This window comes from Ursus arctos, unplaced genomic scaffold (genome assembly GCF_023065955.2).
Source record: "Ursus arctos isolate Adak ecotype North America unplaced genomic scaffold, UrsArc2.0 scaffold_1, whole genome shotgun sequence".
Lineage (NCBI taxonomy): Eukaryota > Metazoa > Chordata > Mammalia > Carnivora > Ursidae > Ursus > Ursus arctos.
In genome coordinates this window covers 78174384-78199615 of record NW_026622763.1, presented here as the reverse complement: position 1 = coordinate 78199615, position 25232 = coordinate 78174384, and the positions used below count along the sequence as shown (strand labels likewise).

Here is a 25232-nt window from a genome sequence, read left to right as displayed (position 1 = left end):
CTGGGAATGTAAATCAGTACATCCACTATGGAAACAAGGATGGAGGTTCCTCAAAAAGTTAAAAATGGAACTACCAAACGATCCAGCATTCCCACTTCTGTGTATATAACCAAAGAAAAGAAAATCACTATCTCAAAGAGGTATCTACACTCACATGTTTACTGAAGCATTAGTCACAACAGCCAAGATAAGGAAACAACCTAAGTGTTAACCTACAGATGAATAAAGAAAATGTCTCTCTCTCTCTCTCTCTCTCTCTCTCTCACACACACACACACACACACACACACACACACACAGAGGAATACTATGTGGCCATGAGAAAGAAGGAATTCCTGCCATTTGCAACAAGATGGGTGGACCTGGAGGGCATTATGCTTAGTGAAATAAGTTAGAGAGAGATAAATACTCTATGATCTCATGTAAATGTGGAATCTAAAATAGCCAAACTTGTGGGGCGCCCGGGTGGCTAAGTCGTTAAGCGTCTGCCTTTGGCTCAGGTCATGGTCCCAGGGTCCTGGGATCGAGCCCCACGTTGGGCTCCCTGCTCAGCGGGAAGCCTGCTTCTCCCTCTTCCACTCCCCCTGCTTGTGTTCCCTCTTTTACTGTGTTTCTGCCAAATAAATAAATAAAATCTTTTTAAAAAATAAAATAGCTAAACTTGTAAAAACAGAATAGAATGGTGGATGCCAAAAGTTGCAGGGTGGGGGGAAATGGGAAGATAACAGTCAAATGGTACAAACTTTTAGTTCTAAGATGAATTATATTCTGGGAATCTAATGTACACCATGGTGACTACAGTTAAAATAACATGTTATATGCCTGAAAGTTGCTAAAAGAGTAAATCTTAAATGTGCTCACTGCTGCCCTCCAAAAAAAAAGTAAGTGACATGATAGAGGTGTGACCCTATTGTGGTAATCATTTCATAACACATACATGTATCAAATCATCAAGCGCATACCTTAAATTCACAGAATATTACATGTCAATTATATCTCAATAAAGCTGGGAGGGAGGGGAACAGTGCCACCCTCACTTTGAGAAATTTGTACAAGGCACTATTTCCCAAATAACAGGAAACACTAGAGGAGAAATATCTAGGATGCACGTCCAAATACCATGTCCATAACAAAAATCACAGAACTGCCCCACCCAGAACAGATACGTCTAACACTATCAGAGATGTGAAAATAAATAAACGGAAGGCAATCACTGGAACTCTCAATCTGAGAAACACACCATCTTATTATGCTATGATCAAGAAATTGGCACATAATTACTGTTGGATATAGAACTCATCACTTAGTAAATGTGCATCATCCAAAAAATATATGTACCACATCTCAGCGCTCGATACTCATGAAGCTAGTAACTGGACAATGCAACATTGCCACAAAAAATAGTTTCCACACTATTCTGGCCAGCACAAACCACAGCTAGAACAGAATGCAATCCCCCACTCATTTCCCCAAATAGCAAATGAGTACATAAAGAAACGACAGTTATAAAATCATCATTTTACAACTACCAAAGCAATAACTGTTTCACTGTTTCAGGCAAAAAATTATAAATGGATTTGAAAAGCAATGTGAGAAAATCATTTAAAAAAAAGGAAAAAAGTATCTTTACATAACAGAAATATGACACACACAGTTGAAAGCAGTCAAATTTAACATCCCCAATAATGTACACACTCCTAATATACTGCCCTGTGCTGAGAACATATTATTACTATTTACTGCCTAATATACAAAAATGCATAAACTAAATTTTATCACAGGGAAACAATCAGAAAAAACAAAATTAAGGGACAACCAAAAAGGAAGACACAAAAAAAAAAAAAAGCAAAACAAAACACTGGCATATACCTTTAGAAAAAGTCCACGCAGTGAAAATATATAAAAGCTAAGGAATTGTTCCAAAAATTAAAATGACATGACAAATAAGTGCAGTAAGAAATCCCAAACTGGATCCTGGATTGGAAGAAGAAAAGAATTCTGCCAAAATAGACATTACTGGTAGAGCTGGCAGAAGTTGGGAGTTCAGCAGACAGAGGCAAGAAGCTGGAAGACCAAGGCAAATATAGTTCACAAGTCAAAAGCAACAAAGTGTTACACAGAGAAATCCAGAGATGTGCAGAGGGTCTCCTTTTATTATTCAGCAGAATACTGATCAGTGCATGCATAAGAGAAAACTACCCAAGGGTGCAGAGACAATCAACCAAGAGGATTATAAGGAAGAGTGCCTGGTCCTCCTACAAGTTAGGGAATAGTGAACTGTCCTACCAGCCAAAATGGAAAAGCTCCCAATTTGTGGGGCACTGGTTACACTACACAGAGGGTCTTGCCTTCTGAGTAGTGGGGAATAATTAGTCCAGACTAAAAAACTCCACTCTTCACACCAAACAAATCATAAAAGGCACAAAAGGATCAAGCACTTTCCAAGTAACTTAACTGCATTCAAGAATAAAATTTAAGAACATTTATAGGAAGAGAAACAAAAATCAAGCACCCAGTAAATTAATAATCACAATGAGTGGCAATCAATCAAAGGTTACCAAAGATAAAAAAGGAGGAAAAATATATTGATAATGAGGAAAAAAATCAATTGAAGCCAATCTAGAATGGACACAATGTTAAAATTAGCAACAAAGACATTAAAATAATGACTATAGCCATATTCTATACATTTAAAAAGTTAAACAGGGACCTGACCAATAGAAAATGAGCCAAATTGAACTCCCAGAAATGAAAACTATAATGTCTGAGACAAAGAATACATCCCATATGGGGCACCTGGGTGGCTCAGTCGTTAAGTGTCTGCCTTAGGCTCAGGGCATGATCCCAGGGTCCTGGGATCAAGCCCCACATTGGGCTCTCTGCTCCACTGGGAGCCTGCTTCTTCCTCTACCACTCCCCCTGCTTGTATTCCCTCTCTCGCTGGCTGTCTCTCTCTCTCTGTCGAATAAATAAATAAAATCTTAAAAAAAAAAAAAAAAAGGAATACATCCCATAACAACAGAAGACATTACAAATACAAAAACAAAAAAGATTAATGAACTTGAAGACATAAGAAGAGACTTTCTCCAAAATGAAAAAAGAAAAGCATGAAGAAAAAAAAACTTAATGAAAAGAGAATCGGTGAGCTGTGGAACAACCTCAAATAGCATAATATATATGTTAGCAAAGTTCCCAGAAAAGGGAGTAGACAGAATAAAAAATATCTGACAATAAGTGCATGAAAATCTTCAAAATCTGACAGAAGGTCTACATTCACAGATCAAAGAAGTGCAATGAATCTTGAATACAAGAAGCAGAAAGAAAACTACACCAAGGCATATCAAAATCAAATTGCTACAAAAGTGATAAAGAGCAAATTTTCCAAACAGCAAGGGAAAATTGGACATAACCCTACAAATGAACAAACTACAACAGCAAATTTTCCATTTCAAACAATGTAAACCAGAGAACAGTGGGGCACCATCTTTAAAATACTGACCACACAGTTCAGTTGGCTGAGTGTCCAACTTTTGGTTCTGGCTCAGGTCATGATCTCAGGGTCATGGGATCAAGCCCTGCATCGGGCTCCACGTTCAGCATAGAATCTGCTTCAGATCCTCTCCCACCTACTCCTTCCCTTTCCCTCTGCCCCTTCCCCCACTCATGTACCCTCTCTCTAAAACAAATAAATAAAATCTTTAAAATAATGTCAACACAGAATCCTATACCCAACAAAACTACCTTTCAAAAATAAAGGCAAAGGAAAAAGATGTTTTCAAACATACAAAAGTTAAAAAAAAATCACCAACAGACTTACACAAGAATTGTTAAAGGAAGTCCTAAAGGATAGGCAGAGATGGAAGATAACACCAGATAACAAATATGGATCTACACAAAAGAACAACAAATACCGGAAATTGTAATTACATTGGTAAATATATGATTTTTTAAAGCTAGATTTCTTAAAGATAACTATTTAAACAAAAATTAAGAAAAATGTATTACAAGGTTTATAACATATGTGAACATAAAATGTACAATGACAACAGTATAAAAGATGGGAAGGGAGAAATGGAAGTATAATACTGTAAGATTCTCAAGCTATGCAAAAAATGCTATAACATCACCTGAAGGGAGATTGAGGTAAGTACTACAAACCCGAAAATAACCATTAAAATTGGAAAACAAAGAGTTATATCTAATAAGCCAACAAAGGAGATATACTAGAATTATGACAATTACTCCAACCAAACGAAGGTATAAAAAGGGGAACAAAGGATGAGACAAACAAAATAAACGGTGATATAATTAAACCTAAACATATCTATAATCACACAAAAAGTAAATAATCTAAACATGGCAACTAAAAGATATTGTCAGAGTAAATACAACAGCACAACCCAACTATATGCTCCTTTAAAAAAAAATACACTTTAGGGGCTCCTAGGAGGCTCACTGGGTTAAGCATCTGCCTTCAGCTCACGTCATGAACTCAGGGTCATCAGATAGAGCCCCATGTCAAGGCTCCCTGCTCAGTGGGGAGTCTGCTTCTTCCTCTCCCTCTGCCCTTCCCCGTGTCTCATGCTGATTCTCGCTAGCACACACACTCTCTCTCTCTCAAATAAACTTTTTTTAAAATACACTTTAAAGACACAGGTAACATAGAAACAAAAAAATGAGAAAAGATGTACTATACCAATACTATCCAAAAGAAGATGGAAGCAGCTACCTAAGTACAAAGTAGATTGCAGAGGAAAAAATATATGACCACAGATTTTTTTTAATTTCTGATAAAAATGGCAATTCACAAAGGGAAAACAAATGTAAACATTTATATACATAATAACAGAACTTCAAAATACATGAAGCAAAACTTGATAGACTTACAATAGACAAATGCACAGGTACAGTCAAAGATCACAATAACCCTCTCTCAAATTGACAGAATACACAGAAAGTAAACATAATAGACTTGAATACCACCATTAATCATTAACCACTTCAACCTAATTGACATTTAGAGAATACTCCAAGCAAAAGCAGAATACACACTTTTTTCAAATGCACACAAAACATTAACCAAATTAAACCCTACTACAGGCTAGTAAAAAGTCTTGAAACAATTTAAAAGAATTCAAATCAAAGTGTTTTTTGACCACAGAAGAATTATATCAGAAATCGTTAACAAAAAGACCCATGGAAAATCCCCAAATCTTTGGAAATTAAGTAACACTTCCAAATAACTCATTGCTCAACAAAAGCCATTAAAAGAGAAATGAGAGTGTGGGGAAAATGTATGGGGGGAAAATTTAAGATTTGTGGGATGCCACTAAAGCAGTACTTGAGAGGAAAATGTATAGCTCTAAATGTCTATATTAGAAAGAAAGAAAAACAATGACATCAGATTATACCTTAAAAAAGAAGAAAATGCAGGACAAATTAACCCCCAACCAAAGAAAAGCAGAGGGAGGGAAATAACACATGAGAGCACAGTCAATAAAAAGAAACAGAAAGTCACTAAAGAAAATCACTGATACCAAAAGTTAGTTCTTAGAGATCAATACAAATGACAGAATTTTAGCCAGAACTAATCAGGAAAAAAAAGAGATAAAGAGAACACAAAAACAATCTGTCACTCAAAAGGTGACAATTCAATACCGGAAAAAAAAAAAAAAAAAAAAAACACACACACACACACACAATTTAAAAATGGGCAGAAAACATGAGTTAATATTTCCCCAAAGAAGACATGGAGATGGCCAACAGATGCATGAAAAGATACTCAATGGAATTCCTGGCTGGCTCAATTTGGATTCTTACCTTATACAAAATATACAAAAATTAACTCAAAATGGATCAAAGACCTAAATAAAAAACACTTGAATATTAGACACAATGGAATATTATTCAACCATAAAATAAAGTACTGATATATGCTACACAATATGGATGGACTCTGCAAGTACTATGCTAAGTGAAAGAAGTCAGATACAATAAGCCACATATGATATGTAGCTAAAACTATTAAACTCTTAGAAGCAAACCTAGGACTAAATTTTCATGACCCTGGTTTAAGCAATGTTTCTTAAATATGACACCAAAAGCACAAAAAACAAAATAATTTGGACTTCACAAAAACAAAACTTTTGGGCATCAAAGGACATTATCAAGAAAGTGCAATGACAACTGACAAACTAGAAACAAATATTTTTAAACTATATATCTAATAAGGATACACTATCCAAAATATATAAAGAATTCTCAAAATTCAACAAAAAGGTAAACAACACAATTAAAAAGTGAACAAAGAAAAAATAAAGAAACGAACTTGAGTAGACATTTCTCCCAAGAATGGTCAATAAGCACAAGGAAAGATGCTCAACATTACCAGTGATTAGGGAAATATAAACCAAAATCACAATGGCATTTCTCTTCATACCAACTACAATGGATACAGCTTTAGGCAGAAAATAATGAATATTGTCGAAGATGTAGAAAAACTGAACTCTCATATACTACTGGTAGAAATGTAAATAGTGCAACCATACCACTGAGGAATTCCACTCCTATGTTTACCCAGGAGAATTTAAAATATATGTTTAGACAAAAGCTTATACACAAATGTTCATAGCAACACTATTCGTAATAACCAAAAGGTGGAAACAACCCAAATATTCATCAACTAATGAATGGATAAACAAAATGTGGTACATCTATATAATGAAATATTTGGCCATAGAAAGGAATGAAGTACAGGCATGCCCCATTCTAATGCACTTCCCTGTGTTTTTTACGAACTAACATGTTATAGCAACTCTGCTTCAAATAACTCTATAGGTACCATTTTTCCAACAGCATCTGTTCATTTCTCTCTCCATTTTGGTAATTCTCACGATTTCAAACCTTTTCATTATTATATTTGTTATGACTCCCTAAAAATTCAAATGATGGTTAGCATTTTTTAGCAAAGAAGTATTTTTTTTTTTAAGATGTTATTTATTCGTCGGAGAGAGAGAGACAGGGCACAAGCAGGGGCGAGCTACAGGCAGAGGGAGAAGCAGGCCACCTGCTGAGCAAGGAGCCGGCCGCAGGACTCAATCCCAGGAGCCAAAGGCAGACGCTTAACTGACTGAGCCACCCAGGCGTCCAGCAATGAAGTATTTTTTTTAAAGTCATCTCTAAGCCCAACGTGGGACCCAAACTCACAACCCCAAGATCAAGAGTCACATGCTCTCTACCAACTGAGCCAGGCAGGCACTCCAGCAATAAAGTTTTGTTTTGTTTTGTTTTTAAGATTTTATTTATTTATTTATTTATTTGACACAGAGAGATAGTGAGAGAGAGAGAGCACAGAGGGTGCAGCAGGCAGAGGGAGAAGCAGGCTCCCCACTGAGCAAGAAGTCCAATGAGGGGCTTGATCCCAGGACCCTGAGATCATGACCTGAGTGAAGGCAGATGCTTAACCGAATGAGCCACCCAGGTGCCCCAGCAATAAAGTATTTTTTAACAAAAAGTATGTAAAATGTCTTTTTAGACATAATGCTACTACACACTTAATAGACTACACTATAGTGTAAAAATAACTTTTATATGTACTGGGAAACCAAAATATTCATTTGATTTGCTTTAGTGCAGTATTTGCTTTATTGCAGTACTCTGGAACCAAACTCCAATATCTCCGGGGCATGCCTGTACTGAAACATGTTATAACATGGATGAATGTGGAAAATATTATTATGCTAAGTGAAATAAGTTACACAGAAAAGGCCCCATATTATGTTTCTGTTTATATGAAATGTCCAGAATAGGCAAATCGATAGAGACAGAAAGTAGAACTGCAGTTTCCAGGGAGTACAGGGACATGGAGTGACTATTTAAAGGGTACAAGTTCTCTCTGGGATAATGCAAATGCTCTGAAATTAGATTTGGTAATGGTTGCACAACTCTATAAATATATTAAAAACCAAAATTTTAATTTTAATTAAAAACTAAATATATTAAAATATATTAAAAATGTATTTTTATATAAAATAATAAAAACTTAAAGTAAAGCCTGTACTTTACACTTAAAAATGGTTAAAATGGTGAGTTCTATGTTATGTCAATGTTGTTTAAGATAAAACCAAAAAAATCAATTAAACAGGGTTTTTAACAAACTGATGACAACTGTTACATTTGGAAAGACAAAGAGGCAGGACTGAAGTAGCAGCCAAAATGACCTGATCTAATCTATACATCTTGTGTCAAAAGAGTCTATGTATAACATCAAATAATATTAAACCAATCTGAATTAATCAGACTTAAATTTTTTAAAAGTAATGTTAATACGAGAGATCCAGTCTTTATGCACTTTAAAAGAAAAAATTGAGATACTACACCCTGTCATTACATGTATATAACATATCTACACCGCAAACTAAACTGCTGACATTAAATTTATGTTATATGGAGGTTTTGTTATTTGCACATGAATAAAATTCATAATTATACATATTACATTATAAGCAAATGTGCAGATGATAAAACCCAGAAAATATAGGAACTTAACGTCAATAAATTTTAATTTCTTCTCTCAAAAACAGTACTATATATTAAGCTAAGTTATTCAAGTTATTTTTCTGAACCTGCTCTGCTCTTCTAGCATAAAAGGTTTTAAGGGAGAAGAGAAAGGATCATTATTCAAATGTAATCTCTCAGCAGAAGACTTGTAGTACTACATATTGAAAAAGGCTGGCATCCCTTGTTGCTTCCCCTATTCAATCTTGTTTTGTAGGTTCTGGAAGTTCTTAACAAGGCATCTCCTTTCCTCTATTCAAAGTCTTCTACAGATAAATAGACAAAGCCAAATAACAGAAAGAACAACAAAAGAGGGGCGCCTGGGTGGCACAGCGGTTAAGCGTCTGCCTTCGGCTCAGGGCGTGATCCCCGGCGTTATGGGATCGCGCCCCACATCAGGCTCCTCCACTATGAGCCTGCTTCTTCCTCTCCCACTCCCTCTGCTTGTGTTCCCTACTTTGCTGGCTGTCTCTATCTCTGTCAAATAAATAAATAAAATCTTTAAAAAAACAAAAACAAAAACAAAGAACAACAAAAGAAAAGCAGTGCAGACTGTTAGCTCCATGAGTTACCAATGATTTCCCAGCATGAACAGACACTCAATAAGTATTTCTTGAATGAATAAGAAAAAAAATATACATATGTAAAAATTTTAAATGGTATGAATCAATTTCAGTCATTTTACTCAACAAAGCACAATAGACACAGGCAAAAAAAAAAAAAAAAACCCACAATTTCTAACTTTACAGAATTTTAGTTTAATGGAGTCACAACTAAGCTTGACTTTACTTAACTGATTTTTTAAAATAGGAATATCCAACTCTTGGTTTTGGCTTAGGTTGTAATCTCAGGGTCATGGGATCGAGCCCTGTGTTGCGCTACATACTCAGTACAGAGTCTGCTTGGTTTTCTCCCCCCACCCCACTCCTCCCGTTCATTCTCTCTAAAATAAATCTTTTTAAAAATAAATAAATAAATATAGGAATAGCTCTTTTGCTCACTACCCAAAAAGTGAGAGATCCACTCATTTAATGAGTATCCACTATAGAATAAGCCATACACTAAGTGCAAGCAAATCAACTGCAGAATTAACTCCAAAGCACTAGCCACAAGTGAAATACCACTCACAATTCTGTTGGTCACATCTATATTAAATATCCTAGACAAATGAAAAGTTATTCACCAACTTCATTTATGTGTACATAGAAATACAAACTCTTCCATTTGGAAAACTAATTTATTTCACTACTCTCATATGAGTATTTTCTACTACTTACAAGAAAAAAACCTAATTTATTTTTCTAGCAAATGTTTATTGAATGCCTATTTTGTCCCAGGCACTGTTCCAGATATTGACAATGAAAAAGACTCCCTTTGGGACACCTGGGTGGTTCAGTCAGTTAAGCATCTGACTCTTGATTTTGGCTCAGATCATGACCTCATGAGACGTGCATCAAACTCCGCACTGGGGTGGAGCCTGCTTAAAATTCTCTCTCTCCCTCTCCCCCTTCACCCCCTTCCTCTCTCAGGTGGGTGGGGAGTTGGGGGGGGGAGGGCAGGAGATACCCCTGCCCTCATGGAGCTCACCAGCCAGGGAAGACAGAGGCAAATAAATAAATAAGATACATTGTATGTTAAATGGTAAGTAATACAAAGAAAAATAAAGCATGGAGGAAAAAAGTACAAGCAAAAAGGAGAGTAAACAAAGTATGTTATAACCTTATATAGACCAGGAAGGGTCATCAAGGAAGGTGACATTTGGACTAGTTGGCTCCACAGGTGAATTCCACCAAACATCTAAAGATGAATTAATACCAAGGCACCTGGCTGGCTCAGTTAGTGGAGCATGCAATTCTTGATCTTGGGGTTTTGAGTTAGAGCCCCACCTGGTGCATGTTGCCTACTTAAAAAACAATTTTTTTTAATTAAAGAAGACTTAATACTGTTCTCAAACTAGTCAGAAGAAAGAAAGAAAGAAAGAAAGAAAGAAAGAAAGAAAGAAAGAAAGAAAGAAAGAAAGAAAGAAAGAAAAAGAAAGAAAGAAAGAAAGAAAGAAAGAAAAAGAAAAAAAGAAAAAAACCCAGAAAAGTAATGAAGGCTTCCAAATTCTATGAAACCAGCAGTACCCTGATACCAAAACCAGATAAAGACATCAGAAAAAGAGAGAATTACGCCAGTATCTCTGATGAACACAGATGCAAAAATCCTCAACAAAATATTAGCAAACAAAATCCAACAATCCATTTAAAAAATCATTCACCACAATCAAGTGGGATTAATTCCTGGGACGCAAGGGTGGTTCAATATTTGCAAATCAATCAACAAAATACATCACTTAAAAAGAGAAAAGATAAAAACCATACAATTATTACCATAGACACAGAAAAAGCAGTTGACAAAGTACAACATCCAATCATGATAAAAACCCTCAACGAAGTAGGTTTAGAAGAAATATACCTTAACATAATAAAGTCGTTAAATGAAAAACTCACAGCTAACATCATCCTTAACTGTGAAACACTGACAGCTTTTCAGGAACAAGACAAGGATGTCCACTCTCATCACTTTTATTCAACATAGTACCAGAAGATTTAGCCTCAGCAACCAGACAACCAAAAGAAATAAAAGACACCCAAATTGGCAAAGAAGTAGTAAAACCTTCACCGTTTGCAGATGACTTCCACTATTTCGATCACGTCATCTGTTACTATACATAAAAAACCTGAAAGACTCCACCAGAAAACTATAGGATAAATGAATTCAGTCAAGTTGCACAATACAACATCAATAGAGAAATCTGTTGCGTAACTCTATACCAATAATGAAGCAGAAAGAGAAATTAAGAAAACAATCCCATATACAACTACACCAAAAATAATAAAATATCTATAAATAAACTTAACTAAGGAGGTGAAAGACCTGTACTTGAAAACTATAAAACACTGATGAAATAAATTGAAGATGACACAAATGAATAGAAAGATATTTCACACCCAAGGGAGAACAAATATTTGTTAAAATGTCCATACTACCCAAAGCAATCTACAGATTTAATGCAATCCCTATCAAAATATCATTTTTCACAGAACTAGAGGTAAAAACCTTAATTTTATATGCAACCACAAAAGATCCTAAATAGCCAAAGCAATCTGGAAAAACAAAACTGGAAGTATCACAATCTCAGATTTCAAGATATACCACGAAGCTGCAGTAATCAAAAGAGCATGGTACTGGCACAAAACAGACACACAGATCAACAGAACAGAAAACCCGGGGTGCCTGGGTGGTTCAGTCAGTTGGGCTTCCGACTCTTGATTTTGCCTCAGGTCATGATCTCAGTGTCATGAGATGCAGCCCCATAGTCAGGCTCCTCCCTCAGCAATAAATCTGCTTGAGATTCTCTCTCCACCCACCCACCACCACCACCACCACCACCACCCCAACACATGGGCTCTCTTGCTCTAAAATAAATAAATAAAGCTTTAAAAAAATTTTAAAAAGAAGAGAAAACCCAGAAATAAACCCACAATTGTATGGTCAATACTTGACAAAGGAGACAAGAATATGCAGTGGGAAAAAGACACTCTCTTCAACAAATGGTGTTGGGGAAACTGGACAGCCACATGCAAAAGAATGAAACTGGACCACTTTCTCACACCATACACAAAAATAAACTCAAAATGGCTTAAAGACCTAAACGTGGGACCTGAAACCATAAAAATCCTAGAAAATAGCACAGGCAGTAATTTCTCTGATATTGGTCATAGCAACATTTTTCTAAATATGTCTCCTAAGACAAGGGAAACAAAAGCAAAAACAAACAAAACAAAACAAAAAAAAAAAACCTATTGGGACTACATTAAAATAAAAAGCTTTTGCACAACAAAGGAAACAATCAACTAAACTAAAAGCCTACTGAATGGGAAAAGATTATTTGCAAATGATATATCCAATAACAGGTTAATACCCAAAATATATAGAGAACTTCTACAAATCAACACCAAAAAAACCCAAATAATCCAATAAAAAAATAAGCAGTTGATGTGAACAGATATTTCTCCAAAGACCACATACAGATGGTCAACAGACACATAAAGAGATGCTCAACATCACTAATCATACCGGAAACGCAAATCAAAACCACACTGAGAGATCATCTCACACCTGTCAGAAAAGCTAAAATCACTAACACAAGAAACAACAAGTGTTGGCAAGGATGTGGAGAAAAGGGAACCCTTGTACACTGTTGGTAGGACTGTAAACTGGTCCAGCCACTGTAGAAAACAGTATGGATTCTTCAAAAAATTAAGAATAGAATTACCATATAATCCAGTAATTCCACCACTGGGTATTTACCCAAAAAATATGAGAACACTAATGCAGAAAGATATATGCACCCCTATATTTATTGTGGCATTACTTACAATAGCCAAATTATGGAAGCAACACAAATGTCCACTGACAGATGAATGGATAAAGAAGATGTGGTATGGGGGCGCCTGGGTGGCACAGCGGTTGGGCGTCTGCCTTCGGCTCAGGGCGTGATCCCGGCGATCTGGGATCGAGCCCCACATCAGGCTCTTCTGCTATGAGCCTGCTTCTTCCTCTCCCATTCCCCCTGCTTGTGTTCCCTCTCTCGCTGTCTCTGTCTCTGTCGAATAAATAAATAAAATCTTTAAAAAAAAAAAAAAAAAAAAAGATGTGGTATGGAGTGACTGGCTGGCTCAGTCAGTAGAGCATGTGACTCGATCTCAGGGTCATGAGTTCAAGCCCCATATTGGAGCTACCACACAAAAAAAGATGTTTTATATATAAATATACATATTTATATATATAAGTATATATATATACTTATATATCTGCATGTGTATATATGTGTGTGTGCGTGTATGTGTGTGTGTGTGTGTATATATATATATATAAATCTGTGTATACACACACACAAAACAGAATATCACCCATAAAAAACAATGAAATCTTGCTATTTGCAACATGGATGGAGCTAAATGGTATAACTCTAAGTGAAATAAGTCAAAGACAAGTAGCATATGATTTCACTCATATGTGAAATTCACTCCTTAAATCTGAATTTAAGAAACAAAACAAATGAAGAAAGAAAAAAAAAAAAGAGAGAAACAAAACAGACTCAAGTATAGAAAACAAACTGATGGTTACCAGAGGGGAGGTGGGTAGGGAGATGGGTGAAATAGGTGAAGGGGATTAAGAATACACTAATACACTTACTGTGATAAGCACTGAGTAATGTACAGAATCACTGAAATACCATATTATACATTCGAAACTAATATAATACTGTATGTTAATTACACTGGGATTAAAAATTAACTTTTAGGGGGGGCGTCTGGGTGGCACAGCGGTTAAGCGTCTGCCTTCGGCTCAGGGCGTGATCCCGGCGTTATGGGATCGAGCCCCACATCAGGCTCTTCTGCTATGAGCCTGCTTCTTCCTCTCCCACTCCCCCTGCTTGTGCTCCCTCTCTCACTGGCTGTCTCTCTCTCTGTCGAATAAATAAAATCTTTAAAAAAAAAAAAAAGTTAACTTTTAGAAGTCTTTTTTTAAGTTAAAAAAACAGAAGTTGACATTTGGTCAAAAGCATGAAAAAGGTAAAAGATCCAGTGTTACAACTATCTGGAGAATGAGTACTCCTGGCGGAGGGCATGGTAAATGCAAAGTAAAAAAGTCTTGAGGCACCTTTCTCACATCCAGCTACTTTGGCAGCTGCTCTTGGTTGGGGCCATCCTGCACCTAAGGGAGGAAGATGGTGGCCACAAAGAAGATGAAAAAGTTGATGGAGTTGATCAACTCTAGGCTCCAATTCCTTATGAAAAGTGGAAAGTGCATGTTGGGGTAGAAGCAGACTCTGAAAATGATCAGACATGGCAAAGTAAAACTGGTCATCCTCACCAACAACTGCCCAGCCTTGAGGAAATCTGAAATAGAACAGTACACCATGTTGGCCAAAACTGGTGTCCATCACTACAGTGGCAATAATAAACCGGGCATAGCATGTGGCAAATACTACAGAGTATGTATACTGGCTATCACTGATCCAGGTGATTCTGATATCATTGGAAGCATGCCAGGACAGACTAGAGAAATGCAAAATGTTTAATAAAAGTGGTCAGAACTTGTTTTTAGGGGCACCTGGGTGGCGCAGTCGTTAAGCGTCTGCCCACAGCTCAGGGCGTGATCCCAGGGTTCTGGGATCGAGCCCCGCATTGGGCTCCCTGCTCTGTTGGGAGCCTGCTTCTTCCTCTCCCACTCCCCCTGCTTATGTTCCCTCTCTCGCTGGCTGTCTCTATTTGTCAAATAAATTAAAAAGAAAAAAAAAAGTTGGGGGGGGCTGGGTGGCTCAGTCAGTTAACAACTAACTCTTGATTTCTGCTCGGGTCATGATCTCAGGATTGTGAGATCAAGCCCTGGAAAGGGCTCCACACTGGTCATGGAGCCTGCTTAGGATTCTCTCCCCGCCACACTCCTGCTGCCCCTCCCCTCCCATTTGAGTGTGCACAATTCTCTCTCACTTAAAAAAAAAAAAAAAAAAAAAAAAGTCTTGAGGCAGAAGTGTGCCCATTATGTTCAAGAAAAAGAAGCCAAAGTGCTGGACTAGAGTAAGCAAAGAAGAGGAGAGGAATTAAATTAGGAGAGGATTCAAGACTGAAAGCTAGATCATTCGTGGCCTGTAGGCAATGTTAAGGACTCTGGTTCTTATACTGAATGAGAAGGGAAGTCTCTGATTATGACTTTTAAAGGATCACTCTGGCTATTGCTACAATCTAACTGAGGAATAATGGTGGCTTGGACCAGGCTGGTGGCAGGGGAGGTGGCAGAAGTCAGATCCAGACATGTGAAGATAGAGTCATTTGTTATCCAATGCAAAAGAGAAGGGTCAAGGACAGTACCAAGGTTTTGGGCTCAGGTATCAAGGGGGTTAGAGTTGCCATTTACTGATAAAGGAAGGAAAAGCTATGTTCAGATATTGTGACTGAATAGTACCCCACCACCACCAAGATGAACACATCCTAATCCTTTGGAACCTGTGAATATGTTACCTTACATGAGATGGAAAGGGGCCCAAGGTGGGTCTTTATAAAGGAAGGCAGGAGGATCAGAGTCAGAGAAGGCAATGTGACAAAAAAGCAGGGGAAGAGAGAGGGGATGTGATGATGGAATCGGAGTCAGAAAGATGTGAAAACAGAAGCTGAGGTTGGAGTGATGCCACTTCTGGTTTGGAATTAGAAAGAGGTTCATGAGTTAAGGAATGTGGGCACCCTTTAGAATCTGGAAATGCAAGGAAACTAATTCTCCCCTTAGAGCCTTCAGAAAGAACACAATTCTGTGGCTCACTATAGACTTCTGACCTCCAGAATTATAAATTGGTAAATCTGTGTTGTTTTAAACTGCTGAATTTGTGGTAATCTGTTATAAGAGCAATAGAAAATATAAATACAACAGTTTGAATATTTAGAAATTAAGAACTATATGTAGTATGAGATTTTTCTGTATTATAACAAAATCTTCCCTCAAAATTTGAAAGTAATACCATAGGACTATAAGGTTGTACACTCAAAAGATACTGTGTCAAGTTAAATAAATGTCTTAGCATTTTAAATAAATGTTATCATACATGTAAGTTCAAAATAGGAGTTACAGTAGTCATAAACTAAAAGATAATACAATATTTGGTCACATATGATCTGAAGACTCCTCTCTGAACCTGTGAACTTTGCCAAATTTGTCACGCTGATATAACCTCTACAAGGCCCAATTCATCTAAATCCCTCCATCTTGGCAAAATGCTGGAGAAGCTGCAAGTTATAATGATTATGCCCTAAGTCAGTACGTAACCGTAAAATGTATATAAAAGAAAAAAGATAGGTTGATCTGTATATTTATCAAAAAAAGGGCATGAGGTTTAAAAAATTAAGAAATATCACTCTAAAGCAATTCAGTTTTGGGATAAAGTCCTTGAACCCAGGGCAACCCTAGTTAGTATATCACTATATCTAGAAAATTAAAATACAACTTTGTATTTTATACAAATTTGTGGGTCTATGAATGTGAACTACAACTTTACAGACTACATTTTAGTTGCAAAAAGCTGTGAAATTCTGTTTAACTAGAAAAATACTGCCATCATACGTTGTAGTAAAACAGGACATGTGAGGGGCACCATACTGGTTCAGTCAGTGGAGCATGCAACTCTTGATCTCGGGGGCATGAGTCTGAGCCTCACACTGGGTGTAGGTTTACTTTTTAAAAACAGCAAAAAAAAAAAAAAAACACCCTGAAAATTTTAAAATTTAAAAACAAATAAAAATAAACAGGACAGGGGCGCCTGGGTGGCACAGTTGGGGCGCCTGGGTGGCTCAATCGTTAAGCGTCTGCCTTCGGCTCAGGGCGTGATCCCAGCGTTCTGGGATCGAGCCCCACATCAGGCTCTTCCGCTGGGAGCCTGCTTCTTCCTGTCCCACTCCCCCTGCTTGTGTTCCCTCTCTCGCTGGTTGTCTCTGTCAAATAAATAAATAAAATCTTTTAAAATATATATATAATAAATAAATAAATAAACAAACAGGACATGTGAAAGTAGGAAGCAAAAAATTCTAGCACCACCTAGCATCTTTGAACCTCAAACACAACCAGATCTCATCCTATCAAAATCCTTGAAATTAAAAAAGTGACCAAAGACATACTACAAAAGACCAGGGTAAAAAAATGACAAAATAAAATATTTAAGTCTTCAATATCATTAATAATGATTATAGTAAAAGCAAACACACAGCATATTCATTGATTGCATGATGAACATATTTTCGTCTTTTAACAAAACCGAAATCGAATGCATTGTGTCAAGTAAGTGGCAGTATTTTAAGCGTTTAAGAAGCAGTGTTCATTAATTTATTGGCACATAAAATAATGGTGTGTCTTAAAAATTCATAGTCTTAGCTTTGATTAAACATATATCATCTTAGCTATATTAACTCACTGAATCTTCAAAACTACCTTATTAAGTAGCTGCTGTAACTGTACCATCTTACAGATAAGAAAACTGAGACAGAGAGGTTAAATAACTTCCAAGTCACACAGCCACTAAAATTAAAATTATCAGGGCACCGGGGTGGCTCAGTTGGTTAAGCCTCTGCCTTGGGCTCAGGTCATGATCTCCACATCAGGCTCCCTGCTCAGCGGGGAGCCTGCTTCTCCCTCTCCTTCTGCCCCTCCCCCTGCTTGTGCTTTCTCTCTCTCGGTCAAATAATCAAATAAAATCTTAAATAAAATTAAATTAAAATTATCTTTAACACATGACAGTATTCAATTACAAAATTACTATTTAACCCATATCATATTCTCAGTTTTATCATAACTATTTTAGTGATCTCAATATGAAAAAAAAAGATTTTTAAATAATGTTGTAAGCTTTTATAAACAGTCCTTTTGCACAAACATAGCATATAGCAGAGTGCATAAATTGCAGTCAATATACAATGTACACCCATTTAACCATGCTTGCTTATTGTAGCAAATTTCTAGACATTAATATAAATCCATTTCTCATAAAAGATGTTCTGTAACTTAAAATGCATATTACTTCACTGATCAAACTTTCTGTAAGTAGAGTTTTTTTAAATATATTTTGCAGTCAAATGATTCACCTTATCAACAGACTTTAAAAGTAAAATAAACATCTTAATAGATGTGGAAAAAGGCATATGACAAAATATAATACCCATTCATGGTTTTTTAAAAATCTTTTCAGCAAACTAGGAATAAAAGAGAACTTCCCTGATCTGACATAGGGTACCCACAAAAAACGTATAGCTAATTTCATATGTAATAGTGAAAGATCAGCTGTTTTCCCTCTGAGTCTGAGAACAAGTGAAGAACATAGGCTCTCACAATTGCTATTCAACATCATCCTGGAAGTCCTAGCCAGTGACATAAGGCAAAAAAGGGAAATAAAAGGAAAAAAGATTACAAAAGAATAATTAAAACCCCCTTTATTTGATGACATGACTGTCTACATTAAAAAAAAAAATCTTCAACAAAAGGTACTATGTTTAATATATAAATTTAGCAAGGTCATAGGATAAAAGATCCATATACAAAAAGCCAATCCTATTCCTGTACACTAGAAAGGAAACTGAAAATTTTATAAACAGCACCAAAAATCATCAAAGAATTAAGGATAAATGTAACAATATATGTGCAAAATTTGTATTCTAAGGCCTATAATGACAAGAGAAATCAAAGACAACTTAAATAAACAGAAATACCAAGTCCATAGATTGGAAGACTCAATATTGTCAAAATGTCAATTTGTCCTGAAATAATCTACAGATTCAGTGCAATTCCATTCGAAATCCTAGTAGGGTTGCAGAAATTTAAAAGCTGATTCTAAAACATATATTTAAAAAGCAAGGGCCCTAGAAAAGCCAAAACAATTCTGACAAAGAACAAAGTATAAGATTCACACTACTTGGCTTCAAGACTGAGTATAAAGCTATCGCCTGATATGAACTAAGAATACGTACGCAGGTCAAAGGAACAAAACAGAATCCAAAACTACCCACACACATATAGTCAATTGATTTTCGGCCAAAGTGCCAAAATTTTTTTAGATATGACTCTATCCTCTAGAAGCTTTATATGTGGAGAAGGAACACAAAGTAAATGAGAATTCAAAGCAGGTGTCCCACATGCTACTTCATGAAGCCAATCTATTAGAAGTCTCATAAAAATTCAACCATAAGCTGTCAAAGTCCACAAATAGTCTAATTTTCAGGATACTTCCATTCATCCACTGAGATTACATTTAGACACACTGCCATTGCATGCTATTAAAATTCCTTCCATTTTAAAAGGAAAGTAACACTGAAAGGATCCCATGCTCAAAAATATCTCCACAGTGTATTCTACACATAAGTAAATCAATTTGGTTATTAACTATTCTCTGGGAGAGGAAAGATGACCCTGAATAAAGAAAGCCTATCACATGTTCAAACATTAATCATACCACAGTAAGAAGATGAAGTAAAGGAGATCTTATGAATTGTCTGAGTAAAGGGTGATTTCATACCAACAAGCTCTTCAAGATAGGGCAAAATTAAATGCAATCTCAGTCCCTGGATCAATAAAGAGAATTAAAAGGCCAATTAAGTACCTTGGAGAGGCAGGGGTAGAAAGTGCACAGATGACAAAATTCTTTAAAAATTATTTAAAAAATTAGGGGCGCCTGGGTGGCACAGCGGTTAAGCGCCTGCCTTCGGCTCAGGGCGTGATCCCGGCGTTATGGGATCGAGCCCCACATCAGGCTCCTCTGCTGTGAGCCTGCCTCTTCCTCTCCCACTCCCCCTGCTTGTGTTCCCTCTCTCGCTGGCTATCTCTGTTAAATAAATAAATAAAATCTTTAAAAAAAAAAAATTATTTAAAAAATTAAATTTAGGGGTGCCTGGGTGGCTCAGGCATCTGCCTTCAGCTCAGGTCATGATCTCAGGGTCCTGGGATCCAACCCTGCATAGTGCTCCCCGCTCAGCAGGGAGTCCGCTTCTCCCTCTCCCTCTGTGATTTCTCCCTCTCCCTCTGTGCTCTCTCTCGCTCTCAAGTAAATAAAATCTTTAAAAATAAAATAAAATTTAAAAATAAATTAAATTAAAGTTAAATTTAAAATTTTTTCATTATAAGAAAAGAGTAAGGGTCTCAAAATATAATTTAGTCTGTGTTGGCAATTTTATCAAAGGTCTTGATAACGGCTGGGTTATTACTAAAAATCCAATCACCAAATATCTGCTAGAAAGTCAGGACTAGTTTTTCTAAGGATGATAAGCCTTAATCAAATCCTGATGAATTAAGTCACCTCAATCTAGGGAAATTCAGTCTCCCAGTCTGATGTCCACTATGTGGTTCGCTCCTCTCTGTGGAGGTAAAAGACAAAAGTCACAGAGAAGGATGTAAATATTGGGCTACAAGTATCTACTCTCAAATGACTTTCTCCTTCTTCACACTAGGTGCTTTTAAGATTCCTCTATTTTGAGAACAAAAGAATTCAAATACATAAAGATAAACTCTTCTGTATACTCTGTGACATCTATTAAAAAAAACAAAGTCAAACCAATGCCATTAAGTTTCTTTTTAGGGGCACCGTGCTGGCTCAGTGGACTCTTGATCTCCAGGTTTTAAGTTCAAGCCCCACAATGGGTGGAAAGATTACTTAAAAATAGATTCTTTTAAAAACTAATAATAGTCATAAAATTTTTTTTTCATGCCATAAGTTTATTTATAAACATATCGAGTATGTTCAATTCAAGAGTTTGATCCATTTTTCAAAGAGTCTGCACCTCTTAAAATGTTCCTTTTGATATCTGTTTAATGGATTAATCAAAACATCCTTATTTCTTAAAGCAGTCAGTTGGTGTCTTACTATAAAAAAAAGGTGCAGCAAATCCAGATCCAAAGTACAAAGTCATCATAAGTAGTAGCCGCCACTTGTTTTCCACTGAAAATGGCAAATTCTTCCCTGGGCCCTCCTCATAGTGGCTCCTACGCACCACAGAGGTTGTGAACCTCCGGATGCTCTGTCCCAGCATAGCACTGTTGGAAGTTCTGCGAAAGGCGCAGAGCCCTAAAACGGTAGAAATGGGAGCACTACACCAAGACCTCCTCTTTTCACGACCTTATTCCTCGGTGTCCATAAAATTTCTTTTAAAAGCAAGGTACAGAGGTAATAAACAACATGAACCCATTTTTGATATATAGTTGTGTATAGCAAAAAGATTTAAAAGTATAAATCTCAGATGTATATTCAAAATGACTGGGCAATTTTAAGTTTCTTCTTTAATTTTTCCTAATAATTTTTCAACAGAGAGCATGTATTCAAATAGTTTTTATTAAATAAGAATTTTAAATCTTTACATTGTTTTAGTAATGAGTTTTTTATGAATCTGGTAACAAGCCATGATTCTATTAGCTCCTTATATAATAATTATATAATAATTCATTTTTAATGAATTCTGGGAGCATCCTTGTTGATAAAGACAAAAAAGGGAAGCCACTAATGACATCTCTATTACTCAAAAACAAAATATTTTTTTCAGATAAAATTTAAGGTATATTTTTTGAAAAAATATTTATAAAGTATTTATTATTTTATTATTTTTTAAGTAAGCTCTATGCCCAACATGGGGCTTTAACTCATGACCTTGAGATCAAGAGTTGCATGTTTTACAGACTGAGGCAGCCAGGCTCCCCTTAAGAAACAGTTTTAATTTCTGTTCTTCTGAGCAAATCCATGTTACTCAATGATTTTGCTCTTACTCCAAATGATGGACAATGGGATTTTACTATTTATCTAATGGGAATTATCACTCACAAAAAGCAACAACTATTTTATCTAACAAAAGGGGAAAAGGTAAGGTTGCCTGAGTGGCTCCGACTCTTATTTTCAGCTCAGGTCATGATCTCAGGATCTTAGGGGCTCTTCACTCAGCGAAGGAGTCTGCTTGTCTCCCCCTCCCCCCCCGGCCCCGTGTGTGCACGTGTATGGTCTCTCTCACACAAATCTTTTTAAAAAAGTAAAAATGTAACTAAGAATAAGTTAGTTTTATTCTGGGTGGCTCAGTCAGTTAAGCATCTGTTTTTGGCTCGGGTCATGATCCCAGGGTTCGGGATCAGGTCCCATATTGGGCTCCTTGGTCAGTGGGGAGCCTGCTTCTCCCTCTGCCTGCTCTGCCTGCTATTCCCCCTGCTTGTGCTCACTCTCTCTCTCTGACAAATAACTAAAATCTTTAAAAAAAAATAGTTTTTCAGATTTACTCTAGGAAAGTAACAACTATAAATTTATTTCATATACCAAAACATTAAAGCAACTCATATTATTATAAAATTATTCTATTTGTAAAAATGTAGATTACAAGTCAATCAAAATACTGTTTAAAATTTCTGGATACTTCTTAGATTAGGTATCAATGTTTATATTAATAAATGAAAAAAAAAACACAGGTCTTACAGTATCTTAAAAAATCCTTAACAACTACTAAAGCCTTTTTTACAGAGAAGAAATAAAATCAATCAGGTAAATATCAGCAAATGTTAGCTATAACTTTTTATCATCACATTTTAGAAAATATATTTATACTATCACTTTTTCTAGAGATTGAAATAATAAAAGAAAACTATCTAAATTTTTATTAAAGATGATTTTTAAATTTTTAACATTAACTGCATTAGTAACCTGGTAAACTACTACTTAAAACACTGCTGTACCCGTAGATTTTGTGTGTGTTAACACAGACAATACCTAGTAAGTCTTAATGCCGATAATACATCTGAAGGATGTTTTTATTTGAAACAATTTAAACACAGTAGTTGTTCCCAGAAGGACAGCACAATCATTTTTCCTTCCTTTGCTCAATATCCACACCAAATATAATCCACATTTAGAATATTTTCATTTAACATAATTATTTGGATATTCCTATGCTTAAAACCAGCTATTTAAGAACACTGAACAAAGAACCTTACCCTTTGTAACGTATAATCAACAGATTTATCTTTTTCAACTTTATTGGCAAAAATTACATTTCCACAAAATAAAATGAGTGTTAGGTTAGTTACCTTGAGCTAGTGGTTAGGGCATGATGCTGTAACAAGGATAAACTGACTATGTGATCATATATACAGACAATTACCTTTGTAGGGTAAGAAGCAGCATCAAAACCCCTGTTGGTCAGTTCTCAGGTCACAAAGAGAGCCAGCTGGGTCAAATGCACAGCTGGGTCAGCACAAATCTACAATCAGCATGTTCTATTTATCAACTTTACTACAAACAAATCATGCAAAGAGCTGTCATCTGGGAAGAGAAAAACACCAATAATATACCGACTGGATCATGAAACAGATGATAACCTATGAGGTAAAATCTAAAGCGTAAAATCTATTTTAGATGCTAAATTGAAAAAATATATTTTTTTAAGATTTTATTTATTTATTCGACAGAGATAGAGACAGCCAGAGAGAGAGAGAACACAAGCAGGGGGAGTGGGAGAGGAAGAAGCAGGCTCATAGCAGAGGAGCCTGATGTGGGGCTCGATCCCACAACGCCGGGATCACGCCCTGAGCCGAAGGCAGACGCTTAACCGCTGTGCCACCCAGGCGCCCCTGAAAAAATATTTTTAAATCCATTGCTACTGATATCTATACTATGAATTTTAAAATGCCACCACACTACATTTTTAATCCTACTGCTAAAACAGATAATGGTGGTAATAATATTTTTCTCCTCTCAACTAGAAGGAATGTATAAAATATTTAAAGAGGACAATCCCTAATCCCTTTAACCTCTCAGATTTATTAATCCATATACTTTACCTTTACGTATCAATTGTAATCTAAGAAAAACTACACCTTCAAATTACAATAGAAATTATTTTCCAAAGAGAGACAAATCTGTTTATTTTTTATTACTGGTAATAACAGCTACCATATCACTTTTCCACTCTCAATGTCTCTTCTGACCTATAATCCCATAATATGTTGCAGGAGGCAATGGAATTACCACTTCAGTCCTTTAGATTTGCCTCTCCTAGAGACTCTGAATTCCCTGAGAATAGCACAGCTTCCTCCAGTCCTCCTTCCCACCCTCAGTCCCTTACACAGTATAAACTGACACACTACATTATTCATTTGTTCACAGATCAGCCTCTCCTATTAACTACACTACGAAATTCTGTAGATACTAGGTGTGTTTCAACCCTTTACACTGCACCAGGCTACAGAAGACTTGAGTAATGTTCAGTTGAAAATTGAGCAACTAAACATTTGACTTTTTCCTATCCCACTCAGTATTACCAAAGCACCCTCTAAATATGGACCACTGTATTTTTTGTATGAATCTTTGACCCAAGACACATTTTTTCTGTTCCTACTAGCCATACTTTTCAACTGCCTCTTTGGAGGGAAAAGCCTTGGATTATGTCTGGTTCCTTCCCCATACAAATATTCCCTACAAGATAATACAGAGTTCAGTATATATCCAATCAAAGAAAATCTCACAATAACACCCTTGATTATCTATGCGATCCTTACAAAATTTATGAACCTATAAATCCTAACACCTTTTTTTTTTTTTTTTTTTTTAGTTTATACTAAGACTGGAGAATGCTTCCCAACATAGCTAATACTAAGGATGCCTGGAAAGATGGAAGTGGAAGAAAAAAAAAAAAAAAAGACCATAGTGAAAGAACAATTTAACATACTTCTTCCATTTCCACATCTATCCCAAAAGAATTTAAATGGGAAGGGAAAAAATGGAGGTAGAACCTGTGATTCAGAATAAGCCATAGAGAAAACAAAAGATGCTGAATTTGCAAACTGTGTTTTAACCTATCCTTCCAAATAATTTTCAAAGAAGGATTTTTTTAATCCACAGAATATTTTGCTTCATACAGGCGCAGCTGGCTCTCATCTCACCCAATATACCCCACCTCCATATACATACAGCGTTACCACTATGAGTCTCCGTGCCAAACCAACCATCTCAGGAAAAATTAAACCATGAGGATCATGTCCTAATCCTTGCTGAAAAATACTCACAATTCTTTTTCCTAGAGGAAAATTAACTATTTTAACGGGAATGGGGGGGAGGTGCTCATTATCATGCA

General features: G+C 36.2%; 1 protein-coding gene and 2 pseudogenes across 11 annotated transcripts in view; 1 reads left to right on the top strand and 2 right to left on the bottom strand.

Moving 5' to 3' along the window:
- Positions 1-25232, bottom strand: part of ABI2 (abl interactor 2) — a 115129-nt gene that overhangs the window by 88843 nt on the left and 1054 nt on the right. The gene's annotated exons all lie outside the window — the stretch shown is intronic.
- On the top strand, positions 13693-14751 carry LOC113250563 (60S ribosomal protein L30-like; annotated as a pseudogene).
- LOC113250564 (cytochrome c oxidase subunit 7C, mitochondrial-like) lies at positions 20858-21238 on the bottom strand (annotated as a pseudogene).